The sequence below is a fragment of the Danio rerio genome, chromosome 4 (assembly GCF_052040795.2).
Source record: "Danio rerio strain M-AB ecotype USA chromosome 4, GRCz13ab, whole genome shotgun sequence".
In the NCBI taxonomy this organism is placed as follows: domain Eukaryota; kingdom Metazoa; phylum Chordata; class Actinopteri; order Cypriniformes; family Danionidae; genus Danio; species Danio rerio.
Window position 1 is genome coordinate 54627501 of NC_141024.2, and position 22216 is coordinate 54649716.

General features: G+C 39.8%; 3 long non-coding RNA genes and 16 other non-coding genes across 19 annotated transcripts in view; 3 read left to right on the forward strand and 16 right to left on the reverse strand.

The window, feature by feature from the left end:
* Positions 1-11840, reverse strand: part of LOC148682170 (uncharacterized) — a 12972-nt gene extending 1132 nt beyond the window's left edge. The window contains exons 1-2 of the long non-coding RNA XR_015943047.1: positions 7045-11840; positions 1-1715 (exon numbers count right to left, since the gene is read on the reverse strand). The exon at positions 1-1715 is cut by the window's left edge and continues 1132 nt beyond it. This is a non-coding gene — a long non-coding RNA (uncharacterized LOC148682170). The remainder of the gene's footprint in view (positions 1716-7044) is intronic.
* LOC148682168 (uncharacterized) overlaps positions 1-22216 on the forward strand; it is a 283001-nt gene that overhangs the window by 128411 nt on the left and 132374 nt on the right. The window lies entirely within an intron of this gene.
* Positions 1-22216, reverse strand: part of LOC148682169 (uncharacterized) — a 204127-nt gene that overhangs the window by 72917 nt on the left and 108994 nt on the right. The gene's annotated exons all lie outside the window — the stretch shown is intronic.
* On the reverse strand, positions 4505-4623 carry LOC137492049 (5S ribosomal RNA). Its single transcript, XR_015486166.1, has one exon. It is a non-coding gene; the product is annotated as a 5S ribosomal RNA (ribosomal RNA).
* On the reverse strand, positions 4682-4800 carry LOC137489538 (5S ribosomal RNA). Its single transcript, XR_015486167.1, has one exon. It is a non-coding gene; the product is annotated as a 5S ribosomal RNA (ribosomal RNA).
* On the reverse strand, positions 4859-4977 carry LOC137489600 (5S ribosomal RNA). The gene has a single exon (XR_015488709.1). It is a non-coding gene; the product is annotated as a 5S ribosomal RNA (ribosomal RNA).
* Positions 5036-5154, reverse strand: LOC137489511 (5S ribosomal RNA). Its single transcript, XR_015486168.1, has one exon. It is a non-coding gene; the product is annotated as a 5S ribosomal RNA (ribosomal RNA).
* LOC137489589 (5S ribosomal RNA) lies at positions 5213-5331 on the reverse strand. Its single transcript, XR_015486170.1, has one exon. It is a non-coding gene; the product is annotated as a 5S ribosomal RNA (ribosomal RNA).
* LOC137489552 (5S ribosomal RNA) lies at positions 5390-5508 on the reverse strand. The gene has a single exon (XR_015489236.1). It is a non-coding gene; the product is annotated as a 5S ribosomal RNA (ribosomal RNA).
* Positions 5567-5685, reverse strand: LOC137489535 (5S ribosomal RNA). The gene has a single exon (XR_015486171.1). It is a non-coding gene; the product is annotated as a 5S ribosomal RNA (ribosomal RNA).
* On the reverse strand, positions 5744-5862 carry LOC137489578 (5S ribosomal RNA). Its single transcript, XR_015486172.1, has one exon. It is a non-coding gene; the product is annotated as a 5S ribosomal RNA (ribosomal RNA).
* trnav-cac (transfer RNA valine (anticodon CAC)) lies at positions 12804-12876 on the reverse strand. The gene has a single exon. It is a non-coding gene; the product is annotated as a tRNA-Val (tRNA).
* On the forward strand, positions 14356-14438 carry trnal-cag (transfer RNA leucine (anticodon CAG)). Its single transcript has one exon. It is a non-coding gene; the product is annotated as a tRNA-Leu (tRNA).
* On the reverse strand, positions 15693-15765 carry trnav-aac (transfer RNA valine (anticodon AAC)). The gene has a single exon. It is a non-coding gene; the product is annotated as a tRNA-Val (tRNA).
* trnav-cac (transfer RNA valine (anticodon CAC)) lies at positions 18253-18325 on the reverse strand. Its single transcript has one exon. It is a non-coding gene; the product is annotated as a tRNA-Val (tRNA).
* Positions 18430-18502, reverse strand: trnav-aac (transfer RNA valine (anticodon AAC)). Its single transcript has one exon. It is a non-coding gene; the product is annotated as a tRNA-Val (tRNA).
* Positions 19829-19911, forward strand: trnal-cag (transfer RNA leucine (anticodon CAG)). Its single transcript has one exon. It is a non-coding gene; the product is annotated as a tRNA-Leu (tRNA).
* Positions 20990-21062, reverse strand: trnaa-cgc (transfer RNA alanine (anticodon CGC)). Its single transcript has one exon. It is a non-coding gene; the product is annotated as a tRNA-Val (tRNA).
* trnav-aac (transfer RNA valine (anticodon AAC)) lies at positions 21167-21239 on the reverse strand. Its single transcript has one exon. It is a non-coding gene; the product is annotated as a tRNA-Val (tRNA).

Genomic DNA, 22216 nt, shown 5'->3' on the forward strand with positions numbered 1-22216 from the left:
GTCTAAAAATTTCCCCCATGCACTTAAAATTTCTTGATAAAACCCTGGTAACTTTTCCGTCATCCAGTTTTTTGTTTTTAACCAAAGAATGTCTTCTCCTAAGTTAAAATTGCCAACTTTGTTTAAAAAATATTTCATGACCTTTTTCCATTCTGTTGAGTTCTCCTCTTGTAAAAGCTTTTTAATTATTTTCACTCTAAGACAATTCTTCCTTTGTTTAATATCCATCAATCCTATCCCTCCTTCTTCTGTTGCTCCTATTATTGTATTGTACGCAATTCTTGGGGGTTTCCCCTCCCATAAAAAATCTTGAACACACTTTTTCAATCTCGCTTCTATCCAACATGGCATTTCTGTTACATATAATTTATACCATAGCTTTGATGTCATTAAAACATTTAATATTAAGGCTTTCCCCTTTAAGCAAAGTTCTCTCATCCTCCAGAAATTTAATCTTGATTCTATTCCTCTTATTAGATCATCCCACATCTTTTCTGTTGCTTTTCTTTCATTTTTACCAATTAAAATTCCTAAAATTTTCAGTTCTTCTACTTCTCTAAATTGGAAACAATCTGTTAAAATATCTGCTTTACCAAACCTCATATATTGTGTTTTATTTTCATTTATTTTGCTTCCTGTTCCCTTACAAAACTCCTGTACTTTTTTCATGGCTTCTTTTACACTCTTTTTCTCCTTCACTATTATTGTTGTATCATCAGCATACTGGTATATTTTTCCTTCATCCTCCTCTTCTTCTATTTTTATTCCTTTAATTTTAGTTTCTTGTTTTATTGCTAACCCTAAAGGTTCTGCAATTAGGGAATATAATAGCGCTGAAAGGGGACATCCTTGTCTAATCGATCTTGTAATTTTAAAACATTCTGTTAAAAAACCATTACATTTTACTTTTGTAAAAGCCCCATTATATAAAATTTTAATCCAATTAATAAAATTCTCTCCAAATCCAAATGTTTTGAGTACATCAAATAAGTAAGTATGTTCGACTCTGTCAAAAGCCTTTTCAAAATCTACACTAATTAAAAAACCATTCATCTTCTTTTCTTGTAAATAATCTATTGTGCTTTTAATACTCATTGTTACATCTGCTATATCTCTCCCTTTTATTGCATATGCTTGGTTTGATTTAATTAATTTAGGCATTACTTCCTTTAATCTATTCGCTAAAACTTTTGCTAAAATCTTTAAATCTGTATTTAACATTGTTATTGGTCTATAATTTTGTAATTCAGTTTTTGCTCCTTTTCTTTTATATATTAACTTCATTAATCCCATCCCCATTCTTTCATTCATCTCTTTACATTTAAAAATTTCTTTAAAAACTTCTTTAAGTATTCCTTTTAAAATATCTTTAAAAACAATATAAAATTCATTTCCTATTCCATCTATACCTGGACTTTTCTTTTTATTTAGTTGTTTTATTGCAATTTCAATCTCTTCTTCTTCTATTTCTCTGTCACATTCTTTGTTGTCATCTTTTTCTAGTTTTATTTTTATATAATTTAGAATCTTCCTTTCTTTTTCTTCATCAATACCTTTTGCTTTAAATAGATCTTCATAAAAATACTTGATTTCTTCTAGTATTTCTATGTTTCCTTTCGCAATTTTTCCATTCCTCCCTTTAATTTCCTTTATTATTCCTGCTTTACCTCTTTGCTTCTCTAAATCAAAAAAGAATTTCGTGCATTTTTCCCCTTCTACTGTGTATTTAGATCTGCTCCTCAACATTGCCCCCTTATATTTGTCTTCTTCTAAATCTCGTAATTTTTGCTCTATTTCTTTGATTTTTTCAATGTCTTTATTTTCTTTGTTTAATTCTTTTTCTAAGGATCTTTTAACTTCTTTTTCTGTATACTTTTTACATCTTTGTAGTACTGCGCAATATTTGATTGTGTATTTTCTTATTTGATATTTTGTGTTTTCCCACCATATCCTTTTATCTTCATCATACATTCTATTTTCTTTTTCATTCTCTATTATTTCTTTGACTTTTTGAACATAATCTTGATTTTTTAAAATGGTTGTGTTTAAAATCCAAGTCCCTGGTCCTTTTTGTATGTTTTCTATATTTACTTTAAAATGCAAGAGCTTATGATCACTAAAACTGTTCTCTTCATACTGTATGTTTTCTATAAAATTTTCAATATTTCTAGTACATAAAATAAAATCTATTCTCGTTTGACATATAAAATTCCCCACTATTTGTCTCCTTGAAAACTCTCTTTTTTCTCTATTCCTTTCCCTCCATATATCTATTAAACTATTTTCCTTTATTAACTCATTTAGTTCCTTTCTTCCTATATCCGATTTAAAAACCATTCCATCAGCCATATCTTGTTTTCTAAAAACAGTATTAAAATCTCCCATCATTATTATTTCTTTAAAATCTTTTAATACTTTATTTAAAACCTCAAAATATTCTTTTTTGTCTTTATCTTCTGTTGGTGCATGTATATTTGCTATTATTAATTCATGTCCTTCATAGTTCACCTCTATTACTAAACATTTTCCATAATTATCCCTATACACAATTCTTTTAAAGTTTAAAACATCTTTCCTTATTAAAAAAGCAACACCTCTTCCAGATTTACCATCACCATTATTATATATAATATCCCCTTGCCACAACTTTTTAAAATCATCCATTGCATGTTCTTTCCAGTTTGTTTCCTGTAAACCTATCACTTCCTTGTGTTTACATTTCTCTCTTATTTTCTCAAATTTATCTTTTCCCATCAGTCCCCTTGCATTAAAAGACACACAGTTTAAAACCATTAAAATAAATAAAAATGAAATTAAAAACCTACACATCCTCATTGTCCTTCATCTCCTTCCAACGCTCTCAACCAACAACTTCTTCCGTTAAAAGAGACAAAGATTAAAAGCATTTTAAAATAGATAAAATATTTTAAAAACATCATTTTTCTTCATCTTCTTCCAGTCCCCTTAACACTTCATACCTATTTACATATTTAGCTCTGTTCTTTGTTAAAACTTTTTTCTTTGCCATGTCCAAGTTTGGTTTTACCTTAAAAGTTCTTCTTCTTAAAAATCCTCTTTCCACTTTGTTCTTATCCACATTTTCCATCCTTGTTTCTTCATCATTTGCCATTCCTTCAGCTTGACCAGTCTTTCTTAGTTCCTCTTTTTCCACCGTGCTTAAAAAAGTTTTAAAACTGTCCGATATTTCCATTTGTGACCACTGTCCATCCTGTCCTGATAACTGTACTTCATTCTCTTCATTTTCGTTTTCTCCTTCCTTTTTTTCATTGTTATTCATTTCCTCCTCCATTGTCCTTTCTATTGCTTCATTATCTTCCCTATTGTTGTTTTCTTCATGCACCTGCCGGTCCTGATCTTCTCCTCCTCCTTCCTCTCCTTCCATCCAGCATTCACACTTGTTTAAAAAATTTTTACATTCCGGGCACCTAACAGTGATACAGTCTCTTGCAAAATGCCCCCTTTCCTCGCATTTGTAGCACTTGAATTCTGGACAGTCTTTCAGCATGTGTTCCGGGCTCATGCACAGCCTACAGGTCTTCACCTGATGGCTGTGCATCACCCTGAAGTACTGCGTTCCTTCTGCTGTCTCCATTTTTGTGCTATATGGCAAGGATGCCACCTCTTTAGGGAACCTCACTTTAAGGAACCTTGTTCCGTCTTCTATGTCGGTACCCGGATAAAACCTTCGTTTAATTTTAGATATGGGACAAACTCCCCAAGTATCTAATTTCTCCAGAATTTCCTTATCTTCAAGATAGACCGGCAGGTGCATGAAGGAAACAACAAAATCCCTATTATGAAGCTTTTTAATTTCACAGTTCACCCCGTTTATCATCAGTTTGTCAGTCAATTGTTCACATAATTCTTCTGTTTCCATTGTTAGTTCGTACTCCTTCCCTTGTCTTGGTCTTAAAGCCAGAATTTTTCCATGTCCACACTTTTCAATCACCGCTTTAATAATATCTTCTGCTCTCACTTCCTGTACATCTTCCACATTAATGATAACTGTTGCCTCCTTTAAATACTTTCTTCCACCTACTTGGCTTTTCCGTTGTCCAGCTCGTTGTCCATTTTCCAGTCCGTTGTCTTTAACCATTCTTGTCTCGTCATCCAGTCCTGTTTCATATTCCTTTCGTGTCTCTGCATCCAGTCCAGGGTCGTTTGCCATCAATCCGTCCTTTGTTTGCTCCATAGCAAAAAAACACACGCCAAAAACCACCCTCCAGCCAGCAAAATGCTGCTGTCAGGTGGTTAAAAAACAAAAATCAAAAACAAAAAAAAACTATATCAGTCCAAAAAAAGTGTAAAACACAAAAAAATAAACAGAAAAAATGGAGGAGAGCCTTCCTCTCCTGACTGCTGCCAGTCACTTCCTTGTTGCACTCTAGCTCCCTCTAGCGTGCTCAGGGTGGTATGGCCGTAAGCGAAAGAGGCTGTCAAGCGTTGGCTATTTAAATCAGCTGCCAAATGAAGCACTTCGAAAAGCTTACAGCACCTGGTATTCCCAGGCGGTCTCCCATCCAAGTACTAACCAGGCCCGACCCTGCTTTACTTCCGAGTTCAGATGAGATCGGGCATTTCCAGGGTGGTATGGCCGTAAGCGAAAGAGGCTGTCAAGCGTTGGCTATTTAAATCAGCTGCCAAATGAAGCACTTCGAAAAGCTTACAGCACCTGGTATTCCCAGGCGGTCTCCCATCCAAGTACTAACCAGGCCCGACCCTGCTTTACTTCCGAGTTCAGATGAGATCGGGCATTTCCAGGGTGGTATGGCCGTAAGCGAAAGAGGCTGTCAAGCGTTGGCTATTTAAATCAGCTGCCAAATGAAGCACTTCGAAAAGCTTACAGCACCTGGTATTCCCAGGCGGTCTCCCATCCAACTACTAACCAGGCCCGACCCTGCTTTACTTCCGAGTTCAGATGAGATCGGGCATTTCCAGGGTGGTATGGCCGTAAGCGAAAGAGGCTGTCAAGCGTTGGCTATTTAAATCAGCTGCCAAATGAAGCACTTCGAAAAGCTTACAGCACCTGGTATTCCCAGGCGGTCTCCCATCCAAGTACTAACCAGGCCCGACCCTGCTTTACTTCCGAGTTCAGATGAGATCGGGCATTTCCAGGGTGGTATGGCCGTAAGCGAAAGAGGCTGTCAAGCGTTGGCTATTTAAATCAGCTGCCAAATGAAGCACTTCGAAAAGCTTACAGCACCTGGTATTCCCAGGCGGTCTCCCATCCAAGTACTAACCAGGCCCGACCCTGCTTTACTTCCGAGTTCAGATGAGATCGGGCATTTCCAGGGTGGTATGGCCGTAAGCGAAAGAGGCTGTCAAGCGTTGGCTATTTAAATCAGCTGCCAAATGAAGCACTTCGAAAAGCTTACAGCACCTGGTATTCCCAGGCGGTCTCCCATCCAAGTACTAACCAGGCCCGACCCTGCATTACTTCCGAGTTCAGATGAGATCGGGCATTTCCAGGGTGGTATGGCCGTAAGCGAAAGAGGCTGTCAAGCGTTGGCTATTTAAATCAGCTGCCAAATGAAGCACTTCGAAAAGCTTACAGCACCTGGTATTCCCAGGCGGTCTCCCATCCAAGTACTAACCAGGCCCGACCCTGCTTTACTTCCGAGTTCAGATGAGATCGGGCATTTCCAGGGTGGTATGGCCGTAAGCGAAAGAGGCTGTCAAGCGTTGGCTATTTAAATCAGCTGCCAAATGAAGCACTTCGAAAAGCTTACAGCACCTGGTATTCCCAGGCGGTCTCCCATCCAAGTACTAACCAGGCCCGACCCTGCTTTACTTCCGAGTTCAGATGAGATCGGGCATTTCCAGGGTGGTATGGCCGTAAGCGAAAGAGGCTGTCAAGCGTTGGCTATTTAAATCAGCTGCCAAATGAAGCACTTCGAAAAGCTTACAGCACCTGGTATTCCCAGGCGGTCTCCCATCCAAGTACTAACCAGGCCCGACCCTGCTTTACTTCCGAGTTCAGATGAGATCGGGCATTTCTTTTTTTTTTTTTTTTTTTTTTTTTTTTTTTTTTTCAAAAACTTATCACATTAACATTCAAATACTTCAAGAAATTTCACAAAACAAATACATTAAAATAAACATTCTTCATAAAATAACATCCTCTTTGGGCATTTTCCACTTTAAACCATTTAAAACATTATACACTTCATCATTAAACACATCATAAAAGCTTGGTAACATATCTTCTCCTTTAAAATACCAGTACAGACTTTTTATGTAACTTTCCATTTTTCGTTTTAGTATATTCCACACATTTAAAACAACTTTTTCCTGTTTTGCTACATTTCTTCTTTCCCACACACATTTTTTAATCATCATTATAAGAAGATTTACAAACTTTTTGTTTTTGTTTTCCATATTCCATCCGAACATCACTAGAGTATTCCATTCCAATTGTTCTTCATCCCAATCTTTTAATAAATCTTTTAGCATTTTTTGGCATTTCATGTAAAAACATTCTAATTCTTTACAGTATAAAAACAGGTGTAAAATTCCTTCATCTTCTTGAAAACATACCTTACATGTTGCATTTGGTTCTCTCTGTATCTTTGTTAAAATGCACTCAGTAAAAATTGCCTTGTGTCTTATAAAATATTCAAAACATTCCAATCTTGTTTCTATTATTTTCCCTCTCATGTTTTTCCATATATTTTCCTTTTTCACACTATTCAATCTTTGTACCCAAAAGTTATTTGCTATTGGTTCTTGAAATACACTATCTCTAAAATACACATAAAAGTCTTTCAGTAAACAATCTTTAAAATCACAAAGCTTTCCTTTTAAATTGACATGTATGATTTTTTCATTCCCACCTTCTTCCATATTTTCTATTCTTGTAATCCATTCTTTTGGTATGGCACCTTTGACCGTTTCAAGTTTATTTTCTATTTCCTTTACACTGTATTCCTCTTTAGCTTCTTCCATTAAGTCGACTATATATTGCTTAGTTAAAAATCCCTTTTTGAATTCAAAAAGAACATCCCTTATTCTTAAAATCCCTACATCCATCCATTTTTTAAAAAATAGTTCCTTCCCTTCTTTTAAAATACTTTTATTTAAAAACAAAGGTTGATTTAACAAGTTTTCTCTTCCCTTTACTTGATAAAATACTCCGTCTAAAAATTTCCCCCATGCACTTAAAATTTCTTGATAAAACCCTGGTAACTTTTCTGTCATCCAGTTTTTAGTTTTTAACCAAAGAATGTCTTCTCCTAAGTTAAAATTGCCAACTTTGTTTAAAAAATATTTCATAACCTTTTTCCATTCTGTTGAGTTCTCCTCTTGTAAAAGCTTTTTAACTATTTTGACTCTAAGACAATTCTTCCTTTGTTTAATATCCATCAATCCTATCCCTCCTTCTTCTGTTGCTCCTATTATTGTATTGTACGCAATTCTTGGGGGTTTCCCCTCCCATACAAAATCTTGAACACACTTTTTCAATCTCCCTTCTATCCAACATGGCATTTCTGTTACATATAATTTATACCATAGCTTTGATGTCATTAAAACATTTAAAATTAAGGCTTTCCCCTTTAAGCAAAGTTCTCTCATCCTCCAGAAATTTAATCTTGATTCTATTCCTCTTATTAGATCATCCCACATCTTTTCTGTTGCTTTTCTTTCATTTTTACCAATTAAAATTCCTAAAATTTTCAGCTCTTCTACTTCTCTAAATTGAAAACAATCTGTTAAAATATCTGCTTTACCAAACCTCATATATTGTGTTTTATTTTCATTTATTTTGCTTCCTGTTCCCTTACAAAACTCCTGTACTTTTTTCATGGCTTCTTTTACACTCTTTTTCTCCTTCACTATTATTGTTGTATCATCAGCATACTGGTATATTTTTCCTTCATCCTCCTCTTCTTCTATTTTTATTCCTTTAATTTTAGTTTCTTGTTTTATTGCTAACCCTAATGGTTCTGCGACTAGGGAATATAATAGCACTGAAAGAGGACATCCTTGTCTAATCGATCTTGTAATTTTAAAACAATCTGTTAAAAAACCATTACATGTTACTTTTGTTAAAGCCCCTTTATATAAAATTTTAATCCAATTAATAAAATTCTCTCCAAATCCAAATGTTTTGAGTACATCAAATAAGTAAGTATGTTCGACTCTGTCAAAAGCCTTTTCAAAATCTACACTAATTAAAAAACCATTCATCTTCTTTTCTTGTATATAGTCTATTGTGCTTTTAATGCTCATTGTTACATCTGCAATATCTCTCCCTTTTATTGCATATGCTTGGTTTGATTTAATTAATTTAGGCATTACTTCCTTTAATCTATTCGCTAAAACTTTTGCTAAAATCTTTAAATCTGTATTTAACATTGTTATTGGTCTATAATTTTGTAATTCAGTTTTTGCTCCTTTTCTTTTACATATTAACTTCATTAATCCCATCCCCATTCTTTCATTCATCTCTTTACATTTAAAAATTTCTTTAAAAACTTCTTTAAGTATTCCTTTTAAAATATCTTTAAAAACAATAAAAAATTAATTTCCTATTCCATCTATACCTGGACTTTTCTTTTTATTTAGTTGATTTATTGCACTTTCAATCTCTTCTTCATCTATATCTCTGTCACATTCTTTGTTGTCATCTTTTTCTAATTTTACTTTTATATAATTTAGAATCTTCCTTTCTTTTTCTTCATCAATACCTTTTGCTTCAAAAAGATCTTCATAAAAATGTTTGATTTCTTCTAGTATTTCTATGTTTCCTTTCGCAATTTTTCCATTTCTCCCTTTAATTTCCTTTAGTATTCCTGCTTTACCTCTTTGCTTCTCTAAATCAAAAAAGAATTTCGTGCATTTTTCCCCTTCTACTGTGTATTTAGATCTGCTCCTCAACATTGCCCCCTTATATTTGTCTTCTTCTAAATCTCGTAATTTTTGCTCTATTTCTTTGATTTTTTCAATATATTTATTTTCTTTGTTTAATTCTTTTTCTAAGGATTTTTTAACTTCATTTTCTGTATTCTTTTTACATCTTTGTAGTACTGCGCAATATTTGATTGTGTATTTTCTTATTTGGTATTTTGTGTTTTCCCACCATATCCTTTTATCTTCATCATACATTCTATTTTCTTTTTCTTTCTCTATTATTTCTTTGACTTTTTGAACATAATCTTCATTTTTTAAAATGGTTGTGTTTAAAATCCAAGTTCCTGGTCCTTTTTGTATGTTATCTACATTCACTTTAAAATGCAAGAGCTTATGATCACTAAAACTGTTCTCTTCATACTGTACGTTTTCTATAAAATTCTCAATATTCCTAGTACATAATATAAAATCTATTCTTGTTTGACATATAAAATCTCCAACTATTTGTCTCCTTGAAAACTCTCTTTTTTCTTTGTTATTTTCCCTCCATATGTCTATTAAATTATTTTCTTTTATTAGCTCCTTTAGTTCTTTCCTTGCTGTGTCAGATTTAAAAACCATTCCATCTGCCATGTCTTGTTTATTAAAAACTGTATTAAAATCTCCTACCATTATTATTTTTTTATATCTCTCAATTACCTTATTTAAAATCTTAAAAAACTCTTTTTTATCTTTCTCTTCCGTTGGTGCATTTATATTGGCTATAATCATTTCTTGTCCTTCATAGTTTACTTCTATCACTAAACACTTTCCATTGTTGTCTTTATACACGATTTTTTTAATATTTAAAACATCTTTTTTTATTAAAAATGCCACCCCTCTTCCAGATTTGCCATCACCATTGTTATATAAGATATCCCCCTCCCACTTCTTTTAAAAATCTTCCATTACATAATCTTTCCAGTTTGTTTCTTGTAATACTGTCATGTCCTTATTTTTACATTTTTCTCTTATTTTCTCAAATTTCCCTTTTTCCATCATACCTCTTGCATTAAAAGATACACATTTTAAAACCATTAAAAGAAATAAAAATAAAATTAAAAACCTAAAAATCATTATTACTCATTATCTCCCTCCATTTCCTTTAACACTTCATATCTGTTCATGTTTTTCATTCTTGTAGTAAATTTTCTCTTTGTACTTTCTAGATTAGGTTTAATCTTTAATGTCCTTCTTCGAATTGTTCTTCTCTCCTCTCTGTCCATTTTAATTTCTTCTTCTCTTCCAATTTCATTACTTTTTTCTTCATTTCTTTGTCCAGTCTTCACCTCATTGTCTCCACACATCTGAGAGTTGTCCATTGTTTCCATTTCTATGTTTTCATTATCCTCTTCTTCTCTTTTTTCAGTTTCTTTGAAAAGCGTTTGCCTCTCCCTTTCTTCCAATATCAGTCTTTCATTTGCTTCATTTTGCATTTTTCCTCTCTCTTCTTCATGTCTTTCTTCACAAAAAATGTCATCTTCATTATTCCTCTCATGCATTTTCTTATCCTCTTAAATTTCTTTTCCATTTTGTATCTCTTTCAGTAAGTCTTTTGGTTGTAAAACTCCTGCTTGTTCTTCTCCTTCATTTTGTTCTACATTGTTTACTTCATGCACTTGCCTGCTTATCTGGTTTCTCTCTTCTCCTTCCTCTGCCTCCATCCAACATTCACATTTTGCTAAAATTTGGAGGCATTCCGGGCATTTAATTGCATCACAGTTTCTTGCAAAATGTCCTCTTTCTTCGCACTTAAAGCACCTAAAGTCTGGGCAGTCCTTCATCACATGCTCCGGGCTCATACACAGCCTACAAGTCTTAACTTGGTGGCTGTGCATCACCCGGAAATATTGTGGTCCTTCTGCCGTTTCAAACTTCGTGCTATATGGAAGCGAAGCCACCTCCTTGGGAAACCGTGTCTTTATGAACCTTGTCCCATCCTCAATCTCAGTGCCCGGATATGTCCTCCTTTTAATTTTTGATAAGGGGCTAACACCCCATCCATCCAATTTTTCTAATATTACACTATCCTCCAGATAAACAGGCAAGTGCATAAAGGAGACAACATAGTCTCTGTTTTGTAACATTTTAACTTCACAGTTCTCTTCATTTATTGTTAGTCCATCAATCAGTTTGTCACAAGTTTCTTCCTCTTCTAAAGTTATTTCATATTCTTTGTCCTTTCTCGGTCTTATTGCCAAAATTCTCCCATGTCCACATTTTTCTGTTAACGCCTTAATAATGTCTGAAACTCTCACCTCTTTTACTTTGTCCACGTTTAGTATTACAGTTGCTTCCTTCAAGTACTTCTTTCCTCTCCTTTCATGTTGTCTTTCCTGTTGCTGATTTTCTTGTCGTTCCATGTTAGCCATGTTTGTTTCTCCTCCTCGTGCTGTGTTGTTTCCCATCTGTTTTCCCTCTCGTATTCCCGTACTCAACTTTTTTGACCTCTGACCCGCCTCCAGAGGACCCCGTTTTTTCTTTCGTGTACCTTCGGCTCAGTTCGAAAAATTGATTGACATCTGACTAGCCTGTCTGACTACACACCTAGCGGTGAATCTTGGAAAAGTTCCTTCCCCGGCTTTAACATTGCCTCGACTCTGATTGGTCAAATGTTGAAAATGTTGAGAATTACAGTCAGCGATTGGCTGCAAATGTTGAGATGCTGCACCGTGATTGGCTACAATGTTGGAGCGAATCCCTCTGATTGGCTCTCATCTTCAACATTTGTGAAATATTGATGGACAATCCTTCAGCAGCTGGCGTTCAGGTCGCAGTCTCCCCTGGAGGCGTGGGTTCGAATCCCACTTCTGACAAACCGAGCCTGCGGCAGTGCGCTCAGGCTGAAGTCTTTAACTCTCTGCCACCATGTCCGAATGATAGAGTAACACTGACCAAGCGCCGCATCACGCGGGCTTTAATGCAAGTGCACCGAAAGGGGATCAAAAGAATTGTCCTGGGACGGCGTTGATTTTTAAGGTTTGCAGGGCATTTTTTCGTCAAATCCTCGTACAACGTCAAGTCATGACATTTGATAGATCCACGCCCTTGTATTGTTGATCATCCAGTGAGCAGAGAGCCAATGGAGAATGTGCGTAAAAGCAAATCTGAACGTTTCCGCACAGTTTCTAACAGGAGACCCTCCGCTTGTAAAGCCATCGTGATAGCCACAGGAGCCTCCGGTTAGGGTGAGAGCACTGTCTTGTGGTGCCATCGCAGAGAGACTGAAAGTCACTTTCCGCAATGTTTTCATTCAATGTTCTACGCTGGTGGAATCACCTTCCCATTCCCACTCGGATTACGGATACACTGGTGTCCTTCAAACGACAGCTAACACCCATCTCTTCGGAGTACACCCGAACCCCGGTGAATATCCCTCTCTCTAAAGAAAACGAAACTCCTACTCCAGCACTAAATTCTCTGAACACAAACAAATTACTTGGAATAAATAGCCCTTTTTCATATGCATTGCCTCGTCTTGTTGAATACCTCCACTATTGTATGTTGCTTTGGACAAAAGTGTTCGCTAGTTGTATGCTTCCGCCCAGTTTCGAACAGGAGACATTTAGCGTGTAATGCAAACATGATAAAAAAACTACACTACGAAAACCAATAGGCCAGTGCTGCTTCAAGTATTTATAGACTTTTTTTATAGAGCTGTCTTGTACGGTCTGCACCGTGGAGGGCCAGCAAACGCACTGGCCACCTGCTCATGCACAACATAAACCTAAAAGAAATCAGATTCTACGCAAGTTTGCGACACCGCGAGGGGAGGTAAACACTGAGTTAAATTCAAACTTCTAGCCTCACACCGCTCAGCAGAAAGAATGTTTTCAGTGAACGTCAGTACTCAACAGAAGCCTGATTTGACAATTGTCATAAAAGCCAGAGGTTGTTTCCGCCCAGTTTCGAACTGGGGACCTTTCGCGTGTGAGGCGAACGTGATAACCACTACACTACGGAAACCTACAGGCACAACAAGCAGATAAGCCTTTTTGATTGGGTGCCTGTCGACGATCATTGCTAGTGCGGCAGTGGATGCTATTATTTTTTCGCCAAAAGAAGAACACTGTTTCTGCTCGGTTTCGAACCGAGGACCTTTCGCGTGTTAGGCGAACGTGATGACCACTACACTTCAGAAACCCCACAAATGCTTGCACCAGCGAAGTTAGGCCTGCAAGGATAAAACAAGGTGTACGCGTTTGTCAATCAAGCGGACAAAGCCAACTCAGCGTGACAAGCTCCCTGCAGGTATTAGGGCCAATTTACAATCCGGGCCCAACACAGCTGTACAGGTCCTTGCGAAATGTCCCCTTTCGTCACATTTGAAGCACCTGAATTCTGGGCGTTCCTTCATCACATTTTCTGAGCTCATGCATAGTCGACAGGTTTTTACCTGATTGGTGTGCATGACTCTAAAGTGCTGTGGCCCTTCCGCCGTCTCGATTTTGGTACTGTATGGTAAGGAGACCGTCTCTTCTGGAAATCTGTTTTTTACAAACCTTGTTCCATCTTCTATGTTTGTGCCTGGATACAATCTTCTTTTAATTTCAGATATGGGGAAAACTCCCCATCCCTCTAGCTTGCTTAAAATTTCTTCATCAGCTAGGTAAACAGGCAGATGCTTGAACGAAACAACATAGTCTGTGTTTTGTAATGTCCGTACTTCAGGTTTCACTCCTTTAATTGTCAATCCATTGTCTATTAAAATTTCGGTGTCATCTTCAGTCTCCATTGTTACTTCATACTTCCTTGTTTGTTTGGGTTTCACCGCCAGAATTCTTCCTTCTCCAATCAGCTCCGTGACTGCTTTGATTATATCAAATCTTCTTGCATCTTTTACATTTCTACGTCTACAGTTACTGTTGCTTTCTTTGTGCATACTCTTCTTTGTATCTCTTGCTTATCCTTACCTTTTTCACCTCTTCGTTGGCCGGGCTCTTCATTTTATTTATCTCTTTGTCTGTTGTCAAGTCCATTTTCTTTATCTCTTCGTCTATCATCCAGCCCATTTTCTTTATCCTTTCGTGCAAGTCCCTCCATTTCCATGTCGTTGCCGGGTAATCTGTCCATGATTAAAAATAAAACACACAACATAACCACCCTCAAGTCAGCAAAATGCTGCTGTTAGGTGGTTTTTAAAGACAAAAACAAAACAAAACAAGGTCAATAAACAAAAAGGTAGACAAACAAAATGGGGAGAGCCTTTCTCTCCTTACTCCTGCCAACTAACTTCCTGTTTGCTCTATAGCGCCCTCAGGGTGGTGTGGCCGTAAGCAATGACAGCTGTCAAATGTTGGCTATTGAAACCAGGCGCAGCCCCTGGAGGCGAGCACAGCTTAGCTGCCTGCTGCGCCAATGAGCTGGGCAAGCTGTGAAACACCACATTCCATGTCACGGTACTGCACTGTGGCTCCCAGGAGACAGCTCCTGCTAAGTTTGCATGTCAGGATGGCCGAGCGGTCTAAGGCGCTGCGTTCAGGTCGCAGTCTCCCCTGGAGGCGTGGGTTCGAATCCCACTTCTGACAAACCGAACCTGTGGCAGTGCGCTCAGGCTGAAGTCTTTAACTCTCTGCCACCATGTCCGAATGATAGAGTAACACTGACCAAGCGCCGCATCACGCGGGCTTTAATGCAAGTGCACCGAAAGGGGATCAAAAGAATTGTCCTGGGACGGCGTTGATTTTTAAGGTTTGCAGGGCATTTTTTCGTCAAATCCTCGTACAACGTCAAGTCATGACATTTGACAGATCCAAGCCCTTGTATCGTTGATCATCCAGTGAGCAGAGAGCCAATGGAGAATGTGCGTAAAAGCAAATCTGAACGTTTCCGCACAGTTTCTAACAGGAGACCCTCCGCTTGTAAAGCCATCGTGATAGCCACAGAAGCCTCCAGTTAGGGTGAGAGCACTGTCTTGTGGTGCCATCGCAGAGAGACTGAAAGTCACTTTCCGCAATGTTTTCATTCAATGTTCTACGCTGGTGGAATCACCTTCCCATTCCCACTCGGATTACGGATACACTGGTGTCCTTCAAACGACAGCTAACACCCATCTCTTCGGAGTACACCCGAACCCCGGTGAATATCCCTCTCTCTAAAGAAAACGAAACTCCTACTCCAGCACTAAATTCTCTGAACACAAACAAATTACTTGGAATAAATAGCCCTTTTTCATATGCATTGCCTCGTCTTGTTGAATACCTCCACTATTGTATGTCGCTTTGGACAAAAGTGTTCGCTAGTTGTATGCTTCCGCCCAGTTTCGAACAGGAGACATTTAGCGTGTAATGCAAACATGATAAAAAAACTACACTACGAAAACCAATAGGCCAGTGCTGCTTCAAGTATTTATAGACTTTTTTTATAGAGCTGTCTTGTACGGTCTGCACCGTGGAGGGCCAGCAAATGCACTGGCCACCTGCTCATGCACAACATAAACCTAAAAGAAATCAGATTCTACGCAAGTTTGCGACACCGCGAGGGGAGGTAAACACTGAGTTAAATTCAAACTTCTAGCCTCACACCGCTCAGCAGAAAGAATCTTTTCAGTGAACGTCAGTACTCAACAGAAGCCTGATTTGACTATTGTCATAAAAGCCAGAGGTTGTTTCCGCCCAGTTTCGAACTGGGGACCTTTCTCATGTGAGGCGAACGTGATAACCACTACACTACGGAAACCTACAGGCACAACAAGCAGATAAGCCTTTTTGATTGGGTGCCTGTCGACGATCATTGCTAGTGCGGCAGTGGATGCTATTATTTTTTCGCCAAAAGAAGAACACTGTTTCTGCTCGGTTTCAAACCGAGGACCTTTCGCGTGTAAGGCAAACGTGATGACCACTACACTACAGAAACCCCACAAGTGCTCGCACCAGCGAAGTTAGGCCTGCAAGGATAAAACAAGGTGTACGCGTTTGTCAATCAAGCGGACAAAGCCAACTCAGCGTGACAAGCTCCCTGCAGGTATTAGGGCCAATTTACAATCCGGGCCCAACACAGCTGTACAGGTCCTTGCGAAATGTCCCCTTTCGTCACATTTGAAGCACCTGAATTCTGGGCGTTCCTTCATCACATTTTCTGAGCTCATGCATAGTCGACAGGTTTTTACCTGATTGGTGTGCATGACTCTAAAGTGCTGTGGCCCTTCCGCCGTCTCGATTTTGGTACTGTATGGTAAGGAGGCCGTCTCTTCTGGAAATCTGTTTTTTTTACAAACCTTGTTCCATCTTCTATGTTTGTGCCTGGATACAATCTTCTTTTAATTTTAGATATGGGGAAAACTCCCCATCCCTCTAGCTTGCTTAAAATTTCTTCATCAGCTAGGTAAACAGGCAGATGCTTGAACGAAACAACATAGTCTGTGTTTTGTAACGTCCTTAATTCAGATTTCACTCCTTTAATTGTCAATCCATTGTCTATTAAAATTTCGGTGTCATCTTCAGTCTCCATTGTTACTTCATACTCCCTTGTTTGTTTGGGTCTCACCGCCAGAATTCTTCCTTCTCCAATCAGCTCCGTGACTGCTTTGATTATATCAAATCTTCTTGCATCTTTTACATTTCTACGTCTACAGTTAATGTTGCTTTCTTTGTGCATACTCTTCTTTGTATCTCTTGCTTATCCTTAACTTTTTCACCTCTTCGTTGGCCGGGCTCTTCATTTTATTTATCTCTTTGTCTGTTGTCAAGTCCATTTTCTTTATCTCTTCGTCTATCATCCAGCCCATTTTCTTTATCCTTTCGTGCAAGTCCCTCCATTTCCATGTCGTTGCCGGGGAATCTGTCCATGATTAAAAATAAAACACACTACATAACCACCCTTCAGTCAGCAAAATGCTGCTGTTAGGTGGTTTTTAAAGACAAAAAGAAAACAAACAAACAAAAACACTCAAGGTCAATAAACAAAAAGGTAGACAAACAAAATGGGGAGAGCCTTTCTCTCCTTACTGCTGCCAACTCACTTCCTGTTTGCTCTATAGCCTCCTCAGGGTGGTGTGGCCGTTAGCAATGACAGCTGTCAAGTGTTGGCTATTGAAACTAGGCGCAGCCCCAGGAGGCGAGCACAGATTAGCTGCCTGCAGCGCCAATGAGTGAGAACAGACGGAGCTGGGCAAGCTGTGAAGCACCAGATTCCATGTACTGCGGTGTGGCTCCCAGGAGACAGCTCCTGCCAAGCTTGCATGTCAGGATGGCCGAGCGGTCTAAGGCGCTGCGTTCAGGTCGCAGTCTCCCCTGGAGGCGTAGGTTTGAATCCCACTTCTGACAAACCGAGCCTGCGGCAGTGTGCTCAGGCTGAATTCTTTAACTCTCTGCCCCCATGTCCGAATGATACAGTAACACTGACAAAGTGCCGCATCACGCGGGCTTTTATGCAAGTGCACTGAAAGGGGATCAAAAGAATTGTCCTGGGATAGTGTTGCTTTTTAAGGTTTGCAGGGCATTTTTTTCGTCAAATCCTCGTACAACGTCAAGTCATGACATTTGACAGATCCATGCCCTTGTATCGTGGATCATCCAGTGAGCAGAGAGCCAATTGAGAATGTGCGTAAAAGCAAATCTGAATGTTTCCGCCCAGTTGCTAACAGGAGACCCTCCGCTTGTAAAGCCATCGTGATAACCACAGGAGCCTCCGGTTAGGGTGAGAGCACTGTCTTGTGGTGCCAGCGCAGAGAGACGGAAAGTCACTTTCCACAATGTTTTCATTCAATGTTCTACGCTGGTGGAATCACCTTCCCATTCCCAGTCGAATTATGGATACACTGGTGTCCTTCAAACGACAGCTAACACCCATCTCTTCAGAGTACACCCGAACCCCGGTGAATATCCCTCTCTCTAAAGAAAACGAAACTCCTACTCCAGCACTAAATTCTCTGAGCACAAACAAATTACTTGGAATAAATAGCCCTTTTTCGTATGCATTGCCTCGTCTTGTTGAATACCTCCACTATTGTATGTCGCTTTGGACAAAAGTGTCCGCTAATTGTATGCTTCCGCCCAGTTTCGAACAGGAGACCTTTAGCGTGTAATGCAAACATGATAAACACTACACTACGGAAACCAATAGGCCAGTGCTGCTTCAAGTATTTATAGTCTTTTTTTTTATAGAGCTGTCTTGTACGGTCTGCACCGTGAAGGGCCAGCAAACGCACTGGCCACCTGCTCATGCACAACACAAAGCTAAAAGAAATCAGATTCTACGCAAGTTTGCGACACCGCGAGGGGCGGTAAACACTGAGCTGAATTCAAACTTCTAGCCTCACACCGCTCTGCAGAAAGAATGTTTTCAGTGAACGTCAGTACTCAACAGAAGCCTGATTTGACAATTGTCATAAAAGCCAGAGGTTGTTTCCGCCCAGTTTCGAACTGGGGACCTTTCGCGTGTGAGGCGAACGTGATAACCACTACACTACGGAAACCTTCAGGCAAATCGAGCTGATAACCCTTTTTGATTGGGTGCCTGTCGACGATCATTGCTGGTGCGGCAGTGGATGCTATTATTTTCTCGCCAAAAGAAGAGCACTGTTTCTGCTCGGTTTCGAACCGAGGACCTTTCGCGTGTTAGGCGAACGTGATGACCACTACACTACAGAAACCCCACAAGTGCTTTCACCAGCGAAGTTAGGCCTGCAAGGATAAAACAAGGCGTACGCGTTGGTCAATCGAGCGGACAAAGCCAACTCAGCGTGACAAGCTCCCTGCAGGTATTAGGGCCAATTTACAATCCGGGCCCGACACAGCTGTACAGGTCCTTGCGAAATGTCCCCTTTCGTCACATTTGAAGCACCTGAATTCTGGGCGTTCCTTCATCACATTTTCTGAGCTCATGCATAGTCGACAGGTTTTGACCTGATTGGTGTGCATGACTCTAAAGTGCTGTGGCGCTTCCGCCGTCTCGATTTTGGTACTGTATGGTAAGGAGACCATCTCTTCCGGAAATCTGTTTTTTACAAACCTTGTTCCATCTTCTATGTTTGTGCCAGGATACAATCTTCTTTTAATTTTAGATATGGGGAAAACTCCCCATCTCTCTAGCTTGCTTAAAATTTCTTCATTTGCTAGGTAAACAGGCAGATGCTTGAACGAAACAACATAGTCTCTGTTTTGTAACCTCCGTACTTCAGATTTCACTCCTTTAATTGTCAATCCATTGTCTATTAAAATTTCGGTGTCATCTTCAGTCTCCATTGTTACTTCATACTCCCTTGGTTTGTTTGGGTCTCACCGCCAGCATTCTTCCTTCTCCAATCAGCTCCGTGACTGCTTTGGTTATATCGAATCTTCTTGCATCTTTTACATTTTCTACTTCTACAGTTACTGTTGCTTCCTTTGTGCATACTCTTCTTTGTACCTCTTGCTTATCCTTACCTTTCTCACCTCTTCGTTGGCCGGGCTCTTCATTTTATTTATCTCTTTGTCTGTTGTCAAGTCCATTTTCTTTACCTCTTCGTCTATTATCCAGCCCATTTTCTTTATCCTTTCTTGCAAGTCCCTTCATTTCCATGTCGTTGCCGGGGAATCTGTCCATGATTAAAAATAAAACACACTACATAACCACCCTTCAGTCAGCAAAATGCTGCTGTTAGGTGGTTTTTAAAGACAAAAAGAAAACAAACAAACAAAAACACTCAAGGTCAATAAACAAAAAGGTAGACAAACAAAATGGGGAGAGCCTTTCTCTCCTTACTGCTGCCAACTCACTTCCTGTTTGCTCTATAGCCCCCTCAGGGTGGTGTGGCCGTAAGCAATGACAGCTGTCAAGTGTTGGCTATTGAAACTAGGCGCAGCCCCAGGAGGCGAGCACAGATTAGCTGCCTGCAGCGCCAATGAGTGAGAACAGACGGAGCTGGGCAAGCTGTGAAGCACCAGATTCCATGTACTGCGGTGTGGCTCCCAGGAGACAGCTCCTGCCAAGCTTGCATGTCAGGATGGCCGAGCGGTCTAAGGCGCTGCGTTCAGGTCGCAGTCTCCCCTGGAGGCGTGGGTTCGAATCCCACTTCTGACAAACCGAGCCTGCGGCAGTGCGCTCAGGCTGAATTCTTTAACTCTCTGCCCCCATGTCCGAATGATACAGTAACACTGACAAAGTGCCGCATCACGCGGGCTTTTATGCAAGTGCACTGAAAGGGGATCAAAAGAATTGTCCTGGGATAGTGTTGCTTTTTAAGGTTTGCAGGGCATTTTTTTCGTCAAATCCTCGTACAACGTCAAGTCATGACATTTGACAGATCCATGCCCTTGTATCGTGGATCATCCAGTGAGCAGAGAGCCAATTGAGAATGTGCGTAAAAGCAAATCTGAATGTTTCCGCCCAGTTGCTAACAGGAGACCCTCCGCTTGTAAAGCCATCGTGATAACCACAGGAGCCTCCGGTTAGGGTGAGAGCACTGTCTTGTGGTGCCAGCGCAGAGAGACGGAAAGTCACTTTCCACAATGTTTTCATTCAATGTTCTACGCTGGTGGAATCACCTTCCCATTCCCAGTCGGATTACGGATACACTGGTGTCCTTCAAACGACAGCTAACACCCATCTCTTCAGAGTACACCCGAACCCCGGTGAATATCCCTCTCTCTAAAGAAAACGAAACTCCTACTCCAGCACTAAATTCTCTGAGCACAAACAAATTACTTGGAATAAATAGCCCTTTTTCGTATGCATTGCCTCGTCTTGTTGAATACCTCCACTATTGTATGTCGCTTTGGACAAAAGTGTCCGCTAATTGTATGCTTCCGCCCAGTTTCGAACAGGAGACCTTTAGCGTGTAATGCAAACATGATAAACACTACACTACGGAAACCAATAGGCCAGTGCTGCTTCAAGTATTTATAGTCTTTTTTTTTATAGAGCTGTCTTGTACGGTCTGCACCGTGAAGGGCCAGCAAACGCACTGGCCACCTGCTCATGCACAACACAAAGCTAAAAGAAATCAGATTCTACGCAAGTTTGCGACACCGCGAGGGGCGGTAAACACTGAGCTGAATTCAAACTTCTAGCCTCACACCGCTCTGCAGAAAGAATGTTTTCAGTGAACGTCAGTACTCAACAGAAGCCTGATTTGACAATTGTCATAAAAGCCAGAGGTTGTTTCCGCCCAGTTTCGAACTGGGGACCTTTCGCGTGTGAGGCGAACGTGATAACCACTACACTACGGAAACCTTCAGGCAAATCGAGCTGATAACCCTTTTTGATTGGGTGCCTGTCGACGATCATTGCTGGTGCGGCAGTGGATGCTATTATTTTCTCGCCAAAAGAAGAGCACTGTTTCTGCTCGGTTTCGAACCGAGGACCTTTCGCGTGTTAGGCGAACGTGATGACCACTACACTACAGAAACCCCACAAGTGCTTTCACCAGCGAAGTTAGGCCTGCAAGGATAAAACAAGGCGTACGCGTTGGTCAATCGAGCGGACAAAGCCAACTCAGCGTGACAAGCTCCCTGCAGGTATTAGGGCCAATTTACAATCCGGGCCCGACACAGCTGTACAGGTCCTTGCGAAATGTCCCCTTTCGTCACATTTGAAGCACCTGAATTCTGGGCGTTCCTTCATCACATTTTCTGAGCTCATGCATAGTCGACAGGTTTTGACCTGATTGGTGTGCATGACTCTAAAGTGCTGTGGCGCTTCCGCCGTCTCGATTTTGGTACTGTATGGTAAGGAGACCATCTCTTCCGGAAATCTGTTTTTTACAAACCTTGTTCCATCTTCTATGTTTGTGCCAGGATACAATCTTCTTTTAATTTTAGATATGGGGAAAACTCCCCATCTCTCTAGCTTGCTTAAAATTTCTTCATTTGCTAGGTAAACAGGCAGATGCTTGAACGAAACAACATAGTCTCTGTTTTGTAACCTCCGTACTTCAGATTTCACTCCTTTAATTGTCAATCCATTGTCTATTAAAATTTCGGTGTCATCTTCAGTCTCCATTGTTACTTCATACTCCCTTGGTTTGTTTGGGTCTCACCGCCAGCATTCTTCCTTCTCCAATCAGCTCCGTGACTGCTTTGGTTATATCGAATCTTCTTGCATCTTTTACATTTTCTACTTCTACAGTTACTGTTGCTTCCTTTGTGCATACTCTTCTTTGTACCTCTTGCTTATCCTTACCTTTCTCACCTCTTCGTTGGCCGGGCTCTTCATTTTATTTATCTCTTTGTCTGTTGTCAAGTCCATTTTCTTTACCTCTTCGTCTATTATCCAGCCCATTTTCTTTATCCTTTCTTGCAAGTCCCTTCATTTCCATGTCGTTGCCGGGGAATCTGTCCATGATTAAAAATAAAACACACTACATAACCACCCTTCAGTCAGCAAA